Source organism: Mustelus asterias, chromosome 2 (assembly GCF_964213995.1).
Source record: "Mustelus asterias chromosome 2, sMusAst1.hap1.1, whole genome shotgun sequence".
Taxonomy (NCBI): Eukaryota; Metazoa; Chordata; class Chondrichthyes; order Carcharhiniformes; family Triakidae; genus Mustelus; species Mustelus asterias.
The window spans coordinates 7,796,314-7,818,080 of NC_135802.1; the positions used below are offsets into that span (position 1 = coordinate 7,796,314).

Genomic DNA, 21,767 nt, shown 5'->3' on the forward strand with positions numbered 1-21,767 from the left:
TTAGGGCACACGGAGTTGGGGGTAGTGTGTTAAAGTGGATTGGGGACTGGCTATCCGACAGGAAGCAGAGTCGGAATAAATGGGTGTTTTTCCGGTTGGAGGAAGGTAACTAGTGGCGTGCCGCAGGGATCGGTACTCGGGCCGCAACTATTTACCATTTATATAGATGATCTGGAGGAGGGGACGGAGTGTAGGGTAACGAAGTTTGCAGACGACACAAAGATAAGTGGAAAAGTGAATCGTGTGGAGGACGGAGAAGATCTGCAGAGAGATTTGGACAGGCTGAGTGAGTGGGCGAGGATATGGCAAATGGAGTATAACGTTGAGAAATGCGAGGTTATACACTTTGGAGGAAATAATAACAAATGGGATTACTATCTCAATGGAAACAAATTAAAACATGCTACCGTGCAAAGGGACCTGGGGGTCCTTGTGCATGAGACGCAAAAGCCCAGTCTGCAGGTACAACAGGTGATCAAGAAGGCAAATGGGAAATTGCGAGGGGGATAGAATATAAAAGCAGGGATGTCTTGGTGCACCTGTACAGGGCATTGGTGAGGCTGCAGCTGGAATACTGTGTGCAGTATTGGTCCCCTTATATGAGGAAGGATATATTGGCATTGGAGGGAGTGCAGAGAAGGTTCACCAGGTTGATACCGGAGATGAGGGGTTTGGATTATGAGGAGAGGCTGAGGAGATTGGGTTTGTACTCGTTGGAGTTTAGAAGGATGAGGGGGGATCTTATGGAGACTTATAAGATAATGCGGGGGCTGGATAGGGTGGAGGCGGAGAGATTCTTTCCACTTAGTAAGGAAGTTAAAACTAGAGGACACAGCCTCAAAATAAAGGGGGGTCGGTTTGAGACAGAGTTGAGGAGGAACTTCTTCTCCCAGAGGGTGGTGAATCTCTGGAATTCTCTGCCCACTGAGGTAGTGGAGGCTACCTCGCTGAATATGTTTAAAGCGCGGATGGATGGATTCCTGATCGGTAAGGGAATTAAGGGTTATGGGGATCAGGCGGGTAAGTGGTACTGATCCACGTCAGATCAGCCATGATCTTATTGAATGGCGGGGCAGGCTCGAGGGGCTAGATGGCCTACTCCTGCTCCTATTTCTTATGTTCTTATGTTATATTACTGGTTCCAATGGAAAGTGGAAGGGAGTTTTAGTGACAGTGACCACAATATGGTCCAACTTAAAAACAAATTACTGCTGAATCCGAAACAAAAACAGAAAAACCTGGAAACTCTCAGCAGGTCTGGTAACAGAGTCTGGATGACCCTTTGTCAGGGCCGAAGACAAAGAAAATCTCGTTCCATTTTGTCTTCAGCTCTGACAAAAGGGGTCATCCAGACCCAATGTTAGTTCTCTTCTTGCTCCACAGATGCTTTTCTGTTTTTGATACGGTATAATTTAAGCTCGATTTGGACAAGATAGACAACTTGCAAAACAAAGTTTTGGATTGGGGTAGAGGGGATTTTATTAAAATAAGACAGGATCTGGCCAATGTAGACTGGGGACAGCTTGTGGGGAAATTTAGACAATTTAGAAGACAATTTAGAAACCCTACAGTGCAGAAGGAGGCCATTCAGCCCATTGAGTCAACAACAATCCCACCTATGCCCTATCCCCGTAACCCCACATATTTACCCCACTAATCCCTCTAATCTATGCATCCCGGGACACTGAGGGGCAATTTAGCATGGTTAATGCACCTAACCCGCACACTTTTGGACTGTGGGAGGAAACCCACGCAGCCACGAAGAGAACGTGCAAATTCCACACAAAGTGACCCAAGCTGGGAACCGAACCCAGATCCCTGAAGCTGAGAGGCAGCAGTGCTAACTATTGTGCCAACGTGCCGCCCTAAATCTACAGAAGAGCAGTTCAAAAAGGAAATGGGGAGGGTATATGCCCAACATGATTCTGCTAGGAAGGAGTAACAAGCAGAGTGGATGGAGAGAGATATTCAGGATATGATGAGAAGGAAAAGAGGCTTTTCGCAAGTACATGGGGAACAAATCAGCAATGGCATCAGTGGAGTACAGAAAGTGCAGAGGGGACCTTAAGAAAGCAATTAGGAGAACAAAGAGGGGATATGGGAAAGCTCTGGCTGGTAACCCCAAGATATTCTAAGTATATCAATGAGAAGAGGATAAACGGGGAAAGAATAGGGCCCATCAGGGGCAATCTGTGGTGGAGCCAGAGGACATCAGCAGTGTTGAACTAATATTTCACATCCATCTTCACCCAAGAGAATGAGGATGAAGATATGGAACTGAGAGAGCAACTGCAACGTTGTTGAGAAAATTGACAAAGGGAGTGACAAGGCATTGGACATGTTGGCAGGCGTAAAAGTACAAATCTCCAGATCCAGATGAATTGTGTCCCAGGCTGCTGTGGGAGGCAAGGGAAAAGATTGCAGGGGCTCTGACCCAAATTTTTAATTCCTCTCTGGCCACAGGGGAGGTCCGAAAGCTTGTGTGGCTTTTGCTACCAAATAAACCTGTTGGACTTTAATCTGGTATTGTTAAACTTCTTACTGTGTTTACCCCAGTCCAACGCCGGCATCTCCACATCATGACAGGGGAGGTACCAGAGCACTGGAGAACAGCTAACGTGATTCCACTACTTAAGGTTAGTAGTAGAGATAAACCAAGGAACTTGAAACTAGCGAGTCTCACTCAGTGGTAAGGAAACTATTGGAGAAAATTCTGAAGGAGAGCATCTATCTCCACTTGGAGAAGCAAGATTTCATTCTCAATGGTCAGCATGGCTTCACCAGAGGGAGGTCATGATTAACAAGTTTGAATGTATTTATTGAGGTGGTGATTAGGTGTGCAGATGAGGGCAGTGCATCTAAGTTATATGGATTTCAGCAAAGCCTTTGACAAGGCCTTACATAGGCATCTTAAAAGGCAAATGCACATTGGGTACTGGGCAATTTGATAATATGGATTCAAAATTGGCTCAGTTGTTGGAGCCAGAAGGTGATGACAGAAGGCTGCTTTAGTGACAGCAAGCCAGTGTCCAGTGGCGTACCACAGGGACCTGTGTGGGGTCCCCTATTATTCATTATTTATATAAGCAACAGATAACTATGTGGGGGGGTTAGGATTTATAAGTTTGCGGACGATACAAAGATTTTGCCGGTGGTTAACAGTGAGATTGACTGCCTTGGGCTACAGGAAGATATAAACAGGATGGTAAATTGCAGATTGAATTTAACCCTGAAAAGTGTGAGGTGATACACTTTGGAAGGAGTAATTTGACAAGGTAGTATTCAATGAATGACATGACACTAAGAAGTGCTGAAAACCAAAGGGACGTTGGCGTATTTGTTCATAGATCTCTGAAGGTGGAAGGGTATGTAGTAAGGTGATAGAAAGGCATATGGGACACTTGCCCTTATCTATCGAGGTAGAGATTACAAAAGCAGGGATGTCATGTTGGAGTTATATAGAGCTTTGGTGAGGCCACAGCTGGAGTACTGTGCGCATTCTAGTCGCCACATTATAGGAAGGATAGGATTGCACTGGAGGGGGTGCAGAGGAGATTCACCACGATGTTGCCTGGCATGGAACATTTTTGAAGAGAGGTTGGATAGACTTGGGTTGTTTTGTTTGAACAGAGAAGACTGGGGCACAACCTGATCAAGGTGCACAAGATTACGAGGGGCATGGACAGGATGATAGGGAACAGCTGTTCCCCTCATTTGAAGGGTTAGTCACAAAGGGACACAGGAAAGGCAATGGTGTAGTGGTATTGTCGCTGGACTAGTTATCCAGAAACCCAGAATAATTCTGAGGACCTGGGTTCGAATCCCACCATGGCAGATGGTGAAATTTGAATTCAATAAAAATCCAGTCTAAATGAAACAATTGTTGATTGTCATAAAAACCCATCTAGTCCTTTAGGAAAGGAAATCTGCCATCCTTACCTTGTCTGGCCTACATGTGACTCCAGATCCAAAGCAATGTGGTTGACTCTTAAATGTCCTCAGGGATGGTAAATAAATGCTTGCCCAGCCAGTGATGCCCACATCCCATGAACAAAAAAAACATTGAAGGTGAGGAGCAAGAGTTTGGGGATATAAGGAAAAGCCTTTTTACCCAGAGGATGGTCACGACCTGGAATGTGCCATCTCAGAAGGTGACAGAGGCAGGTTACCGCAAATCCTTTAAAAAGTACCTGCATGAGCACTTGGCACATCATAATATTCAAGGGCATGGGCAAGACGCTGGTAAATGGGATTTCTCACCTGTCAGTGCAGACTTGATGGGTGCAAGGGTCTCTTCTGCACGGAGAGATTCTGTGAATAGACCATTTGCGCACAAGATATACTGACATTTACACAGCTTCTGTACTCCCAAGACTAGAAACCTAACAATAAACAATAAACCCTGCTGCTCCAGCACCAGTTTTGCAATGCGTATCTAGGCATAGGTATATGCAAGCCACAGTATTAGTTTGGAAACTAGGAGCGGGAAGGGGTCGATAACTTTGCTGGGTGTTTTCTACAGGCCGCCCAATAGTAACAGGGATGTTGAGGAGCAGATAGGGAAACAGATCCTGGAGAGATGTAGGAATAACAGGGTTGTCGTGATGGGAGACTTTAATTTCCCAAACATAGATTGGAACATCCCTAGGGTAAGGGGTTTGGATGGGAAGGAGTTAGGTGTGTTCAGGAGGATTTCCTGACACAGCATGTGGATAAGCCTACAAGAGGAGAGGCTGTACTCGATCTGGTACTGGCTAATGAGCCTGGATAGGTGTCGGATCTCTCAGTGGGGGAGCATCTTAGGGATAGTGATCATAACTCTATCTCCTTTACGCTAGCATTGGAAAGAGATAGGATCAGGCAAGCTAGGAAAGTGTTTATCTGGAGTAAGGGGAAATATGAAGCCATCAGGCAGGAGATTAGAGGCGTAAGTTGGAAGGAGACATTCTCGAGGAAAAGTACTGAAGGTGGCAGATTTTCAAGGAATGTTTGTCTGGAGTTCTGCATGACAACGCAGCCTCTTAATGTCCACATACTCAATCTGATGAGACAGGGAGGTGTTGGTAGGTTACGGGAACCGTGGTGCACGAAAGCTGCGCTGAACCTAGTGAGAAAGAAACGGAAAGCGTACAAAAGGTTCAGAGAGCTAGGCGATGATAGGGATCTAGATGAGTATACGGCTTGTAGGAAGGGACTTAAGAAAGAAATTAGGAAAGCCAGAAGGGGTCACGAGAAGGCCTTGGCAGGTAAGATTAAGGAGAACCCTAAGGCGTTCTATAAATATGTGAAGAGTTAAAGGATGAGATGTGAAGGAATAGGACCTATAAAAGGTGAAAGTCTGTACAGAACCAGAAGAAATAGCAGAGGTGCTTAATGAATATTTTACCTCGGTATTCATGGTGGAAAAAGACCTGGGTGGTTGTACTACAGGATTGAGGCGGACTGAGAAAGATTGAGTATGTGGACATTAAGAGGATGTGTTGGAAATTTTGAATAGCATCAAGATAGATAAGTCACCGGGACCGGATGGGATGTACCCCAGGTTACTGTGGGAGGCGAGGGAAGAGATTGCAGAGTCTCTGGCGATGATCTTTGCGTCGTCGATGGAGACGGGAGAGGTTCCGGAGGATTGCGGATGTGGTTCCTATATTCAAGAAAGGGAATAGGGATAGTCCAGGAAATTACCGACCAGTGAGTCTAACCTCAGTGGTTGGTAAGTTGATGGAGAGGATCCTGAGGGATAGGATTTATGAACATTTAGAGAAGTTTAGTATGCTCAAAAGTAGTCAGCACGGCTTTGTCAAAGGCAAATCGTGCCTTACGAGCCTGGTGAAGTTCTTTGAAAATGTGACTAAACACGTTGACGAAGGAAAAGCGGTAGATGTGGTTTACATGGACTTCAGCAAGGCATTCGATAAGGTCCCCCCATGCAAGACTTCTCGAGAAAGTGAGAGGGCATGGGATCCAAGGGGCTGTTGCCTTGTGGATTCAAACCTGGCTTGCCTGCAGAAGGCAGAGAGTGGTTGTAGACGGGTCTTTTCTGGAGGTCGGTCACGAGTGGAGTGCCCCAGGGATCTGTTCTGGGACCCTTGCTGTTTGTCATTTTCATAAATGACCTGGTTGAGGAAGTGGAGGGATGGGTTGGTAAGTTTGCCGACGACATGAAGGTTGGTGGTGTTGTGGATAGGTTGGAGGGATGTCAGAAGCTGCAGCGTGACATAGATAGGATGCAAGACTGGGCGGAAAAGTGGCAGATGGACTTCAACCCGGATAAATGCGTAGTGGTCCATTTTGGCAGGTCAAATGGGATGAAGGAGTATAATATAGTATAATAAGTATAATAAGTTCACCATGGTAGGCTTCTGCAGAAAATGCAGATGTATGGGATTGGGGGTGATCTAGGAAATTGGATCAGGAATTGGCTAGCGGATAGGAAACAGAGGGTGGTGGTTGATAGTAAATATTCATCATGGAGTGCGGTTACAAGTGGTGTACCTCAGGGATCTGTTTTGGGGCCACTGCTGTTTGTAATATTTATTAATGATCTGGATGAGGGTATAGTTGGGTGGATTAGCAAATTTGCTGATGACACCAAAGTCGGTGGTGTGGTAGACAGTGAGGAAGGGTGTCGTAGTTTGCAGGAAGACTTAGACAGGTTGCAAAGTTGGGCCGAGAGGTGGCGGATGGAGTTTAATGCGGAGAAGTGTGAGGTAATTCACTTTGGTAGGAATAACAGATGTGTTGAGTATAGGGCTAACGGGAGGACTTTGAATAGTGTGGAGGAGCAGAGGGATCTAGGTGTATGTGTGCATAGATCCCTGAAAGTTGGGAATCAAGTAGATAAGGTTGTTAAGAAGGCATATGGTGTCTTGGCGTTTATTGGTAGGGGGATTGAATTTAGGAGTCGTAGCGTTATGTTGCAACTGTACACAACTCTGGTGCGGCCGCACTTGGAGTACTGTGTGCAGTTCTGGTCCCCACATTACAGGAAGGATGTGGAGGCTTTGGAGAGGGTGCAGAGGAGGTTTACCAGGATGTTGCCTGGTATGGAGGGGAGATCCTATGAGGAGAGGCTGAGGGATTTGGGATTGTTTTCGCTGGAAAGGCGGCGGCTAAGAGGGGATCTTATTGAAACATATAAGATGATTAGAGGTTTAGATAGGGTGGATAGTGATAGCCTTTTTCCTCTGATGGAGAAATCCAGCACGAGGGGGCATGGCTTTAAATTGAGGGGGGGTAGTTATAGAACCGATGTCAGGGGTAGGTTCTTTACCCAGAGGGTGGTGAGGGATTGGAATGCCCTGCCAGCATCAGTAGTAAATGCGCCTAGTTTGGGGGCGTTTAAGAGATCCGTAGATAGGTTCATGGACGAAAAGAAATTGGTTTAGGTTGGAGGGTCACAGTTTTTTTTTTAACTGGTCGGTGCAACATCGTGGGCCGAAGGGCCTGTTCTGCGCTGTAATGTTCTATGTTCTATGTTCTAATATCAAGGGTAAGACTCTTAGCAGTGTAGAGGATCAGAAGGACCTTGGGGTCCAGGTCCATAGGACTCTTAAATCAGCCTCGCAGGTACAGGAGGTGGTTAAGAAGGCGTTTGGTGTGCTGGCCTTCATCGATCGAGGGATTGAGTTTAGGAATCGGGAGATAATGATGCAGCTATATAAGACCCTCGTCAGACCCCACTTGGAGTACTGTGCTCAGTTCTGGTCGCCTCATTACAGGAGGGATGTGGAAATGATTGAAAGGGTGCAGAGAAGATTTACAAGGATGTTGCCTGGATTGGTTGGCATGCCTTATGAGGATAGGCTGAGGGAGCTCGGTCTTTTCTCCTTGGAGAGACGAAGGATGAGTGGTGACCTGATAGAGGTGAACAAGATGTTGAGAGGTATAGATCGGGTGGATTCTCGGAGGCTTTTTCCCAGGGCTGAAATGGCCGCTACAAGAGGACACAGGTTTAAGGTGCTGGGGAGTAGGTACAGAGGAGATGTCAGGGGTAAGCTTTTCACTCAGAGGGTGGTGGGTGAGTGCAATCGGCTGCTGCCAGTGGTGGTGGAGGCAAACTCGATAGGGTCTTTTAAGAGACTTCTGGATGAGTACATGGGACTGAATAGGATTGAGGGTTATAGGTAAGCCATAAGCCTAGGTAGGTAGGGACATGACCGGCGCAACCTGTGGGCCGAAGGGCCTGTTTGTGCTGTATTTTTTCTATGTTCTAAACATTTAACCAATAAACAGCAAACCTAACCTGAATTTCTGATCAGAGGTTCTGATTAAAAGGCCACAGGTTCAGCACTGAAAATATCACCGCATTGAATATATATTCATCCCATAAATGAAATAATAAAACAGGATTTGCTTGACCAGAACCATTGCAGGTCAGCAACAGAGGCAATAGGTGACTTAGGCTTACTACAAATTAAGAGACAAAACCTCAAGTTTACAGAGGGTAGAATGTGAGAGACCAAACAGAAGTGCATCAGAACGGTCAAATCTCGAGTTAACAAAAGCATGGATAAGGGTTTCATCAGCACATGAGCTGAAACAGGAGCAAAGTCGAGTTACGTCATTTCAGGATCAAATAATACACCAAATGATTGTGAGCAAACTGTATCTCAGACTTTCCATGGAGAGGAATAGAGTTGGCAGCGAGGGAATAAGTTTGGAACAGTGACTGAAAACAACAGCTTTAGTCTTTCCAATACTAGAGGAAATTTCTATTGACATCTTGCTGTATAAGCAGACTGATAATTTAATAGCAGAGGGGTTGAGAGAAGTGCTGATGGGGTAGAACTGGGTGTCTGCAATATACATGAAAACTAGCACTGTAGCTTCAGATGTCGTCGTCAAAGAGCGACATGTAGATGAGAATGAGGAGAGAGCCAAGAATAGATCCTTTGGAGACACCCAAGGTAATGGTGTAGGAGCAGGAAGAGAAACCATTGCAAATGATTCTCCTCCTACGATTAGATAGATAACACTGGGACCAATTTAGTGTAGACCCATCCAGCTAGATCACAGTACAGAATCCTGGAAGACGATGGTGTGGTCAACTGTGTCAAAGGCTGCAGTACAGGTCGAGAAGGACGCGAAGGGAAAAATATTCTTAATCTGAAACATGTCAACAGAACACAACCACATCAGCAACAGCTTCAAAACAAAATCCCCTCAAACTAATAGTCCACTCTTAATTTAACATTGTTTAATTCTTTTATAAAAAGAAATGTTGAATATCTACATTCTCATACTTTAATTCATAACATTGCATTTTAATCATCTCCCAAATACTTTAGACTGCAGTGACCAAAGAGTACAATCTCCCTTTATCTGCTACTCCAACAATTCAACATTTTCAGAAGAGGAAAGGTGACAACCAGAGAAAACAAATAACTTCCCTCAATGTCTAATAAGGTACATGGAGAGAGATACTGGTCCTAAGTGAAACTTTAAAAACAGCTTATCCATAAATAACCAAGACATTTCCCAGAGAACCCATTATGCCAGTGAGGTTACACAGTTGCAAAATTAATAGCTCAATGATAGCGCAGTGCTGTACCTAACAGCAACACTGTATACTTGCTACATTCCTGCACAACATGCAAATACTTCCTCATAGATTAGGGGAGTTTCCGACTCAAAAAACAACTTTTAGAATTAAGTTGCTTTGACATGGGTATCAATGGAACGCTTGTGCTACAGATTCATGCAGTAAAACAGTGAGTAAAGGAAATGTGAAACAGTTTCAAAATAGTATAGGATTGCTGAACATTTTACCCCATAAACTAAATTAAAATTGAGCTGAGTCAGCGTACACAGCAACTAGATAACAGTCCAGCTTTTGCTGAACAAGTTTCACAGAACAAAAGCAGTTGTTTTATGGCTGTTAGCTCAAAGAAACAGATGTCAGCAGGTTGGGGGAAGATGTAAAAACAACAGCGTTGTTGTGATGGGCATTTTTAACTTCCCCAACATAGACCGGATTCCTTTAGTGCCAGAGGCTTGGACGGGGCAGAGTTTGTTCAGCGTGTCCAAGAGTGCTTAAAGGCAATATGTAGATAGTCCAACTCGGGAAAGGGCTATCTTAGACCTGGTTCTGGGAAACGGGCCCGGACAGGTGATTGATGTCTCAGTGGGGGACCATTTTGGGAACAGTGATCACAATTCTATGAGTTTCAAGATACGTAAAAAAAGGATAGACGGATAAGGCTCAAGGAATACAAAGATAGTAGGAAAGAGTTTAAACAGGGTCTTAGGAGGGCAAAAAGGGGCCAGGAAATGTTTTGGACTGGCAGGATTAAGGAGAATCCCAACACTTTTTATGCATATATAAAGGAGGAAGAGGTTAGCTAAGGAAAGGGTAGGTCCACAAGGACAGTGGAAGGAATGTGTGTGTGGAGCCAGATGAGGTTGGCGAAGTCCTTAACAAGTACTTTGCATCAGTATAATGGCACAGTGGAATGGTGCTGTGCCCATAACCCAGAGGTCGATCGATCAAAACCATCCTCTAGCATATTATTATGCGGGCAGCACAGTGGTTAGCACTGCTGCCTCTCAGCGCCAGGGACCCGGGTTCGATTCCCAGCTTGGGTCACTGTCTGTGCGGAGTTTGCACATTCTCCCCGTGTCTGCGTGGGTTTCCTCTGAGTGCTCTGGTTTCCTCCCAGTCTGAAAGATGTGCTGGTTAGGTGCATTGACCCAAACAGGCGCCGGACTGTGGCAACTAGGGGAATCTCACAGTAGCTTCATTGTAGTGTTAACGTAAGCCTTACTTGTGACTAATAAATAAACTTTTTACTTTTATTCACAAAGGAGGAGGATGTGGATGGTTAGTGTAGAAAGCAGGATGTTGACATTCTAGGACATGTTGAGATAAAAAGGGTGGTGGTAGTGGAGGTTTTGAAAAACATCAAGGTGGACAAGTCCCCAGGGCCAGATGGGGTCTATTCCAAAATACTAAGAGAGGCAAGGGAAGAAATTGGAGGCCTTGACCAGAATCTGTGTGTCCTCTTTAGCCATGGGCGAGATACCAGAGGATTGGAGAGTAGCTAACTTTGTTGCTCTGTCTGAGGACGACAGAAGAGACAATCTGGGAAATTACAGGCCTGTGAGTCTTACATCAGTGGTGGTAAATTATTGGAGGAGATTCTTAGGGACTGGATGTACTCGCATCTGGAAGAGAATAGGCTTATTAGCGATAGGCAGCATGGTTTTGTCAAGGGGAGGTTGTGTCTCACAAACTTGATTTACTACTTTGACAAAGTGACAAGAAAAATTGACCAGGGCAGGGCAGTGGATTTTTTATACATGGACTTTAGTAAAGCCTTCGATAAGGTTCCTCATGGCAGGCTGATACAGAAGGTGAAGTCATATGGGATCCGAGGTGAGCTGATAAGATGGTGCAAAACTGGCTTGGGCATAGAAAGCAATGAGTAGCAATAGAAGGGTCCCTTTCTAACTGGAGGTCTATGACAAGCAGTGTTCCACAAGGATCAGTGCTGGGTATGTATGATACAAAAATTGAGAAAGTAACGAACAGTGAGGATTGTTAGAGGATCCAACGGGATACAAATCGGCTGGAGACCTGGGCTGAAAGATGGCAGATGGAATTTAACCCAGACAAATGTGAGATGATGTGATTTGGAAGTTCTACTGCAGAAGAAAAGTATGCACTAAATGGTCGAGCCCTGAGAAATATTAGCATATAGAGGGATCTAGGCATGCAGATCCACAGTTCCCTGAAGGTGGCAACAGGTGGTCAAGAAGGCGTATGGGCATGCTGGCCTTCATCGATCGGGGCATAGAGTGTAGGAATTGGAAAATCATGTTGCAGCTGTATAAGACTTTAGGCCGCATTGGGAGTATTGAGTACAATTCTGATCGCCACACTACCGGAATGAAGCAGAAGAGATTTACCAGGACGTTGCCTGGTTTGGAGGATATGGATTATGAAGAAAGATTGAACAAACTTGAATTGTTTTCATTGGAGCAGCGGAAGATGAGAGGGGAATCTGATAGAGGTTTACAAGATTATGACAGGCTTGGCTAGAGTGGACAGTCAGAGTCTTTTTCCCAGGGCTGAAGGGTCAATTATTCGAGGGCATAGGTTGAAAGTGAGATGGGGAAAGTTTAAGAGAGATGCAAGGGGCAAGTTTTTCCACACACAGGGTGGCGAATGCCTGGAACATGCCGCTGGAGGTAGTGATGGAAGCAGATTCTATAACAACATTCAAGAAGCATCTGGGTAGATACATGAATAGGCAGGGAATAGAGGAACATGGGCCACGTAGAGGTAAGAAAATATTAGAGGGGCATCTGTGTCAGCACAGACTTAGTGGGTTAGGGGGATTAGCAGGGTAAATGCAAAGGGTTACAGGGATAGGGAGGGGATGGGCTTGGTAAGATACTCCGGAGAGTTAGTGCAGACTCAATGGGCCAAATGGCATCCTACTGCACTGTAAGGATTCTATTCTAAGAAAGAGTTAACATTTTAGATTGATGACCTTCTCAACAGAACAAGGCATCACTGGAGAAGAACAAATGATGTAATAGGGAGGAAGGGATTAAATAACAAAAGGGATGATGGTGAAAATTGGTGGTATGTGACAATTTAGAAGGGCAAGTTATAAATGGCAGAATCAACAACTGCTGCCATATGAAAAAAAAACAGGGGCAGAATTATGATCTGAAATTGTTGAATTCAATGTTAAGTCTGGAAGGCTGTAACATACCCAAAAGACGAGGTGCTGTTACTCAAACAAAAGCTGACCTTCATTAGGACAGTGCTGGAGGCAGAGGGCAGAGGTCAGTGAGGGAAGAGAATTAAAATGACAGGCTGGAGCAAACAGCAACTCATCTAGTCAGAAAGTACAGAGACAGATTTCAACAGGAATGGACCTAGGAACTGGATGTTGTTTCGTGGAGGTAAATATATTTCTAACTAAAGTCTGAATCCAAGCTCATGTAATTTTAAGAATGAACTTTGCCACAAAATCTTTATTCAAGTAGTTGTAACTATAAATAAAAAGCCACATCCCATTAAACATTGAACGAACTAAACCAACCCGAACAAAAAGCAGCATTTTCAGAAATACTTAGGTCTGTAAAATATTGCTATCTCTTGGACAAGGGTTGTCTGAACTCACTAGTTAGTGCAGCCAGAAATTTTGGAGTTAGGGAATAACTTATAATGACCTCAGAAGTTTCTCAAGATCTTATGGTCATGGAGAGGCAATGAGTAGTGCCACTTCAGCAGATACCTGCTATAATTACCTCCTTTGGCGAGTCCCTGACTTCTTCTGAAGTATTGCTTCCTTTACTACTCTGTCGATAGCAACTGTCCTGTCACCGACGACAATAAATTATACATAAAAACTGTTATTTGAGGGCCCCAAAAAAAATCAGTGGGCAGTAAGAACTATAGGAATTTACACCACTAGCATCCTCACCTCAGAGAGAAGGGTTACTTATTAAGAACCAACATTTGAGGATAGATTCTGGGTTATTACAGGTACAGTACCAAAGGAATGCTGTCCTTCTGAGGAGTTCAAGTGATCACAAAAGAACCCATGATGCTATTCGTAAAGCAGGATTCTTGGTGACATTTGCTTCTTGATTGGCATCACCGAAACAATTGCTGGGTCATTTTCTACCCCCCCCCCCCCCCCCCCATTGCTTTTTATAGGACCTCACTGTACACGCTGCAATGCTGAACTACAAGTTACAGCACTTGGAAACTTATTGGTCTCGTGCTGTTCGGCACATCCTGCTGCAAAATATGCTTCATAAATGCAAGTTCCTTCTCTTGCCACTAGTCCACTATGCTAGAACAGTTACTGTTCTACAAGTTACTGCAAGTGTGCCTTGCTGCCCCCAATGAAGCAGAGTTTTTATTGTTGACCAAGCATGGTGGTTGGGTGAGAAAGATCAAATGGGATTTGAAATGGGCTAAGGCAAAAAATTATGTGGCTGATCCAACAGACTGCAGTATTTTTGAAGTGAAGTCACTGTAGGAAATGCAGCAGCTAATTTACACAAATTATACAGCACACAGGCCTTTTTAAAAATTCATTCATGGGACATGAGCATCGCTGGCTGGGCCTGCATTTATTGCCCATCCCTAGTTCCCCTTGGAGGGCAGTTAAGAATCAGCCACATTGCTGTGGATCTGGAGTCACGTGCCGGCCAGCCCAGGTAAGGATGGCAGATTTCCTTCCCCAAAGGACATGAGTGAACCAGATTGTTTTTCCAGCAATCAATAATGATTTCATGGTCATCAGTAGATTCTTAATTCCAGATATTTTTTATTGAATTCAAATTTCACCATCTGCCGTGGCGGGATTCGAACCCGGGTCCCCAGAACAGCTGAATTTCTGGATTAATTGTCTAGCGATAATACCACTAGACCATCGCATCCCCATAATAATGAATGATTTGAACTAGCTAGTCTGTGTGGATGTTTATACTCCACCTGTAACCTCACTCATTCTATCTACTTCATGTCAACACTTCCTTTCTTGTGCAGCCACTGAACTTCTTTTACACAGCATCTAAGCAATTTCTCTTCACCACTTCTTGTGTTAAAGAACTCCAAATGCTCACCATTCAAACAACCTCTTTGTTCTACTTTTGGACTTAACTTTAGCTCCCAATTTGGGATTCTCTCAAGGGGAAACTAACACTGTCTACATCCACAATTTTAAAGAACTCTATAAAAGTGTTCATTAAGATAAAAACCCCAATCTGTTTAATTTTTCCCCAATAGCTGTAGTAGTTCAGTTCTTATGCCATCTTTGTCAATCTTTTTCACATTTTCTCCAATGCTTCTATCTCCTTTTAATAAGATGGAGTCAGACCATGCACAGTACTTAAACTGCAACCTGATGAGTCCAACGCAAGTTTAACATAAAGTGCCACAACAAGGAATCGGCAATGGGACAATGACCAACTAATCTGATTTTTAGTGACCATGATCAATGGATAAATATGGGTCAGAAAAATGGAAAGAACTCTGTTCTCTTTCGAAACAGTGCTTTCCAAGGGCAACTAGGATTGGATAATAAACAATGGCTTTGCCAGCAATGCTCACATCCCAAGAACAAACTTAAAAAAAAGGAGGCATTGATTTGAACATCTCAAATCCGGATAAATGCGAAGTGATGCATTTTGGAAGAAATAATGTAGGGAGGAGTTATACAATAAATGGCAGAGCCATCAGGAGTATAGAAACACAGAGGGACCTAGGTGTGCAAGTCCACAAATCCTTGAAGGTGGCAACACAGGTGGAGAAGGTGGTGAAGAAGGCATATGGTATGCTTGCCTTTGTAGGATGGGGTATAAAGTATAAAAGCTGGAGTCTGATGATGCAGCTGTATAGAACGCTGGTTAGGCCACATTTGGAGTACTGCGTCCAGTTCTGGTCGCTGCACTACCAGAAGGATGTGGAGGCGTTAGAGAGAGTGCAGAGAAGGTTTACCAGGATCATGCCTGGTATGGAGGGTCTTAGCTATGAGGAGAGATTGGGTAAACTGGGGTTGTTCTCCCTGGAAAGACAGAGAATGAGGGGAGATCTAATAGAGGTGTACAAGATTATGAAGGGGATAGATAGGATGAACGGTGGGAAGCTTTTTCCCAGATCAGAAGTGACGTTCACGAGGGGTCACGGGCTCAAGGTGAGAGGGGCGAAGTATAACTCAGATATTAGAGGGATGTTTTTTTACAGAGGGTGGTGGGGGCCTGGAATGCGCTGCCAAGTAGGGTGGTGGAGGCAGGCACGCTGACATCGTTTAAGACTTACCTGGATAGTCACATGAGCAGCCTGGGAATGGAGGGATACAAACGATTGGTCTAGTTGGACCAAGGAGCAGCACAGGCTTGGAGGGCTGAAGGGCCTGTTTCCTGTGCTGTACTGTTCTTTGTTCTCATCGAAGGATGAAAATGTAAAATTTTCCAATTGTTCAAGATCTTACATCATGAAATGCAACCAAAGGATGCGGCTTCAATCCTGCAGCATCTGGTCTCTTGTGTATTCTGGGTCTTAAATCTCTCTACCAATGGCAGCTGTACTTTCAACTGCCTAGGTCCTAAATTCTGAAATTCCCTCCCCAAATCTCTGTCTCTTTACTCCTCTGAAGAAATGTTTCTTAAAATCTAAATTATTTGATATTTTAGTTCATCTGTCTAAATACCTCAAGTGGCTTTGTGTCAAAACATGTTTGATAATTGCTCATGTGAACTGCATTGGGATGTTTGTTAGGTGTTATATAAATGCAAGTTTCTGCTGAAAATAGTTCTGTGCCCCAGTTGGTTTCTCTAAATCTCTATCCTCACTTAGCGATTTTTAAATTGATTAAATCCAGCCCCCAAGTTATTCAAAGTCCTTCAAAATATTAAAAAGCATCTATTAAATCTTTGCTGTGAATCTATTCCCACACCATAAACCTATCCGTGTAATTATAATTTTCCATCCTTGGAATGATCCTGGTGAATTTATATTGTAAACTCTCTATGGTTTTAAAGACTATTTTGTAATGGGCTGATCAAATCTTCAATGGTTGAATCTGTGCTTTTTTTCTAAAATTCATAATTTTTCTCCTTAATTCACTTTTCATTCACGCAGCCTCTTTTCTGAAACCAATGGGGGATTGAAACTAAGTGAGTTTCCCTTGCTGAGAGTTGGCACAACAGTGGGCCGAATGGTCTCCTTCTGTGCTGGAACCATTCTGTGATCAGAGCAGGGAACTTTTCAATAAACTGCCATAACAAAACTGTTTCTATAGGAATCTGTCTTTATTCTGCTATCTTAAAATGATCTGTTGCTAATCAGTGGTATATAAATATCCATGACCGATGTGTATGGAAGAGAAATATGGTGAGCACTGAACACAATGTTCCCACAAATCTAGAAAAGCACCCACACCACATATTCAGTGTATGCACACAGCTAGAAAAACATGCCTGATTACTGGAAGAACACAAGGTTGTCTATTAACCGGGCATACATAAAGAGCAGTCACCCCAAACACTGACGTTCACTGCATTCTGGTGCATTGCATTACATCACTTTGCTGTGTAGGCCTGCAGTTTCACACCCAGAGTCAGACATATTACAACTAAAAGATCCTCCATAAATTACCACCAAGGACAAAATACATTACAATCAAAGAAAGGCATCATTCTCGCCACTCCCCCCACCCCCATTCCACCACAAATTTTCTTTCAAAAATATGCAATTAAGAATAACTGGGACTTTAACGGGGTTGCAAAGACTGAAAGGGAGCCAAGGCATGGAGGAATTTTAAAACTTGAGCTATCGACAATGCCTCTAGTCTTCCCAGTGTTGAGGTGGAGGAAACTTCTGCTCAAACAAGCAAAACCACGAGTCAACAGATGCCATAGAGTCAAGGAAGTGATGGGGAGGCAGGGTTGTACATGAAAACTGACAGGTTGTTTTGGAGACTGTCACTAATGGGCAGCATATGAAAGAGAAATAGGAGGGCCAAGGATAGAATCATTGGGGGGGGGGAGAGAGAGAGAGAGGAGAGAGAGGGGGGGTGCAATAGTTTATCATTCTCACACATAAGAGATGTCACCTGCAGTTTAGCAAGAACCATTTTGGTGCTTTGGTGAAAATCTGATGAGGTTTATCAAAATAGAGTTGTGGGAAAGACAGGCATGGATTTGGGAAGCAAAGGGATGAGTTTAGAGATACCAGTTGAGCTACAGACTTCAATAAAAGCATATTATTTAAACTCAATAGGGCAGCACAGTGGCATAGTGGTTAGCACTGCTGCCTCACAGCGCCAGGGACCCAGGTTCAATTCCAGCCTCGGGTCACTGTCTGTGTGGAGTTTGCATGTTCTCCCTGTGTCTGTGTGGGTTTCCACCGGGTGCTCCAGTTTCCTCCCACAGTCCAAAGATGTGCAGGTTAGGAATTGGCCATGCTAAATTGCCCCTTAGTGTCGGGGGACTAGCAAAATAAACGCATGGGGTTAAGGGGACAGGGCTTGGGTGGGATTGTCAGTGCAGGCTCGATGGGCCGAATGGCCTCCTTCTGCACTGTAGGGATTCTATGATATGCCTGAGAATGCTCCATTCAAAAATTACAAATGAGTATACGTGCTTCTTTACACGAGTACTCGGATTCTAAATCTAGTAGCTCCACAAGAATTATTTCAGAGGCTGTTAATAATACTAAGTAATGCCTCGTTCACATACATACAAAAAAATTGATAAAATTCAAGGGAGTAATATGGATAACAAGCAATAATTGAAGCCACAAGTGGAATCGTGAGCTACATTATGACTGGGAAAAGTCAACACCCCACAATTTCTGCCCATGAACTAGACAACAGATTGGGTTTAGTATAATAAAAGCAAATTACTGCGGATGCTGGAATCGGAAACAAAAACAGAAAATGCTGGAAAATCTCAGCAGATCTGACAGTATATTGTTGAAATTGATATTTGAAAGGTTCCAGTTATCCACCAGTCAGGCAATGAATCAAAGTGGCAATCTGCAAAACTATCTGTAAATGCATCACATTATCTGTGAGGCGCTGTGAGGCAGCTGCTTACACACTTAAGAAACCATCTCGGACAGACAGTTGCGCAACTTAAAAGTGACTACATTAATAAATCAGTATTGTGTATCACACACAAGGTTTTTAAATATTAAATGCATCCTTTAACAGAAGCATTTGTTCTGCGCTTTTTCTGGTCCTAGGCCTCCAATAATACCATTCCACGTACGCAAACGTATTCACCCCCCGGATTGTTTGGCCTCTCATCTTGGCAACAGACACCTCTCCACAACCCCCCCTCCCCAACCCACCTCCAGAGGAAGGTCAGTACTGGCATATACAAGACATGAGAACATACCGAAAGCAAGTGCTTTGAATTTTAAATGGCAGTCGCAGATAAGTGATTAGTCAGCAATCGGACTAAAAAAATGTCAGACTGCAACATTTTCACTCAATGAGAGCCTGGCATCCAGCAAGAGCTGAATATAAATGTTAATGTGCAATCTAAAAGAAGAAATCCAATTAAACCACAAGACTGCAGACGATGGGAAATTGAAAGTCAATTTTAACACAGGGGGAAAATGGTAAAAGAAAATAACTTGTGTCTTTACTACAAGGGGAGGGGAGGGGGGGAGATAGAAGACTCCACAATGCAGATACTCATTAAATGCCTACTTGTGTGGGCAGCAAAATGTCCACAGATTAGCCCAGCTGCCTAAGGTAGAGTTTGAGGAGGGCAGTGGGAAGGTGGAGGGGCAGTGGGAAGGTGGAGGGGCAGTGGGAAGGTGGAGGGGCAGTGGGAAGGTGGAGGGGCAGTGGGAAGGTGATGGGGCAGTGGGAAGGTGGAGGGGCAGTGGGAAGGTGGAGGGGCAGTGGGAAGGTGGAGGGGCAGTGGGAAGGTGGAGGGGCAGTGGGAAGGTGGAGGGGCAGTGGGAAGGTGGAGGGGCAGTGGGAAGGTGGAGGGGCAGTGGGAAGGTGGAGGGGCAGTGGGAAGGTGGAGGGGCAGTGGGAAGGTGGAGGGGCAGTGGGAAGGTGGAGGGGCAGTGGGAAGGTGGAGGGGCAGTGGGAAGGTGGTGGGGCAGTGGGAAGGTGGTGGGGCAGTGGGAAGGTGGTGGGGCAGTGGGAAGGTGGTGGGGCAGTGGGAAGGTGGTGGGGCAGTGGGAAGGTGGAGGGGCAGGTGGGAAGGTGGAGGGGCAGGTGGGAAGGTGGTGGGGCAGTGGGAAGGTGAAGCCTGGCCAAGCAGCAGCTGCCCAGACACAGTGATGGCGCCGGCAGGACACTCCACTCCCCAGGGGGAAGCAGCAGGAGCTGTGTGTGGGTGAGTGTGGAGCTCGCCATCCTCACAATCCCAATATATAGATTAGAAAACCCACAGCGCCCTGAGCTGGAGCCGGTCAGCCAGCCGCAGGTGGGGAATTACCAACACCTCCCCCTAATCCCCATCCTCACCGCCTCTGACGCACCAAGAAATTACCACAGCAATTCCTCATAAAATAAAACAAATTAATTTTTAAAACTGCAATTTAAGTGATTGAATATTATCTGGATCTTTTTCCACCGCCACGGTCGGTATTTTCCGACATTTTGACTCCCCCGCCATCCTCATCCCTTTGGTCTGATTTAATTATTTATTTATATATTTTTTCCAACCAATTCTCCATCGAATAGCGATTTCAGATTTAAATATATAATCCCCCCCGGACAGGTGAAATAAGGTTTGGTTCTCTCGTGTCCGGGCCGTTCACTCACCGCCGCTCTGGGCCCGCTGCTGCTGCCGACGACGCCGCTCAGTTGTTGTTGTTGTGCTGCCGCTCTCCGCTTCCCAACCGCTGTCTCTCTCCCCCTCTCCTCAATCCCGGCTTCAAACCCCCACCCGTCACGTGCTGAGCGTCAGTGAGTCACCATCCCAGACACAAGGGGGGGGCAGAGAGCCACTGCGGGGAGGGGAGAAGGAGGAACTGAGCGTCAGTCACCATCCCAGCCACCAGGGGGCAGCAGAGGGTCACTGCGGGGAGGGGAGAGGGAGGAACTGAGCGTCAGTGAGCCACCATCCCAGCCACCAGGGGGCAGCAGGGAGCACTGGGGGAAGGGGGCAGGAATTGCCAATGGGAGAAAAGCAGGGATAGGCCATTCAGCCCTTCCAGTCTGCTCCACCATTCATCTTGATCACCTGACGAGCGATTCCAAATTAATCAATAGATCAAAAAGGAGGAGGTATTGGGGTTTTTGAGAAACATCAAGATAGACAAGTCCCCAGGGCCTGATGGGATATACCCCAGAATACTGAGAGAGGCAAGGGAGGAAATTCCTGGGGCCTTGAGAGAAATCTTTGTATCTTCACTGGCTATAGGGGAGGTCATGATGTGGAGATGCCGGTGTTGGACTGGGGTGGGCACAGTAAGAAGTCTCACAACACCAGGTTAAAGTACAACAGGTTTATTTGGTAGCACAAACCACAAGCTTTTGGAGCACTGTCCCTTCATCAGGTGAGTGGGAGTTATGTTCACAAACAGTGCATATAAAGACACAAACTCAATTTACAAGATAATGGTTGGAATGCGAGTCAGGAACACTCCCAGGCAGGAGCGTTCTCTTCCTGTTGGGGAGCACTTCAGCAGTCATGGGCATTCAGCCTCTGATCTTCGGGTAAGCGTTCTCCAAGGCGGCCTTCACGACACACAATAACACAGAATCGCTGAGCAGAAACTGATAGCCAAGTTCCGCACACATGAGGATGGCCTCAACCGGGAGCTTGGGTTTATATCACACTATCTGTAACCCCCAAGACTTGCCTGGGCTTGCAAAATCTCTAACCTGTGCTTAACCCTCTCTCCACTCACATTGTCTGTACCTTTAAGACTTGATTACCTGTAAAGACTCGCATTCCAACCATTATCTTGTAAATTGAGTTTGTGTCTATATATGTCCTGTTTGTGAACCCAACTCCCACTCACCTGATGAAGGGGTAGTGCTCCGAAAACTTGTGGCTTGTGCTACAAAATAAACCTGTTGGACTTTAATCTGGTGTTGTGAGACTTCTTACAGGGGAGGTCCCAGAGGATTGGAGAATAGCCAATGTTGTTCCCTTGTTTAAGAAGGGTAGCAAGAATAATCCAGGTAATTATAGGCCGGTGAGCCTTGCATAAGTGGTAGGGAAATTATTGGAGAGGATTCTTCAAGACAGGATTTACTTCCACTTGAAAATAAATGGACATATTAGTGAGAGGCAACATGGTTTTGTGAAGAGGAGGT

At 45.1% G+C, this 21,767-nt stretch overlaps 1 protein-coding gene across 3 annotated transcripts in view; it reads right to left on the reverse strand.

Moving 5' to 3' along the window:
- LOC144504900 (protein lifeguard 1-like) overlaps positions 1–20,404 on the reverse strand; it is a 63,021-nt gene extending 42,617 nt beyond the window's left edge. For 2 of the 3 annotated variants that reach the window (XR_013499714.1, XR_013499711.1), the window contains exon 1: positions 20,265–20,401. The gene's annotated coding sequence lies outside the window, so the exon portion shown is untranslated. Of the gene's footprint in view, positions 1–20,264 lie in introns of all 3 variants that reach the window. The other variant, XM_078230652.1, reaches the window with a different exon arrangement.
- Positions 20,405–21,767: the final 1,363 nt, after the last annotated feature.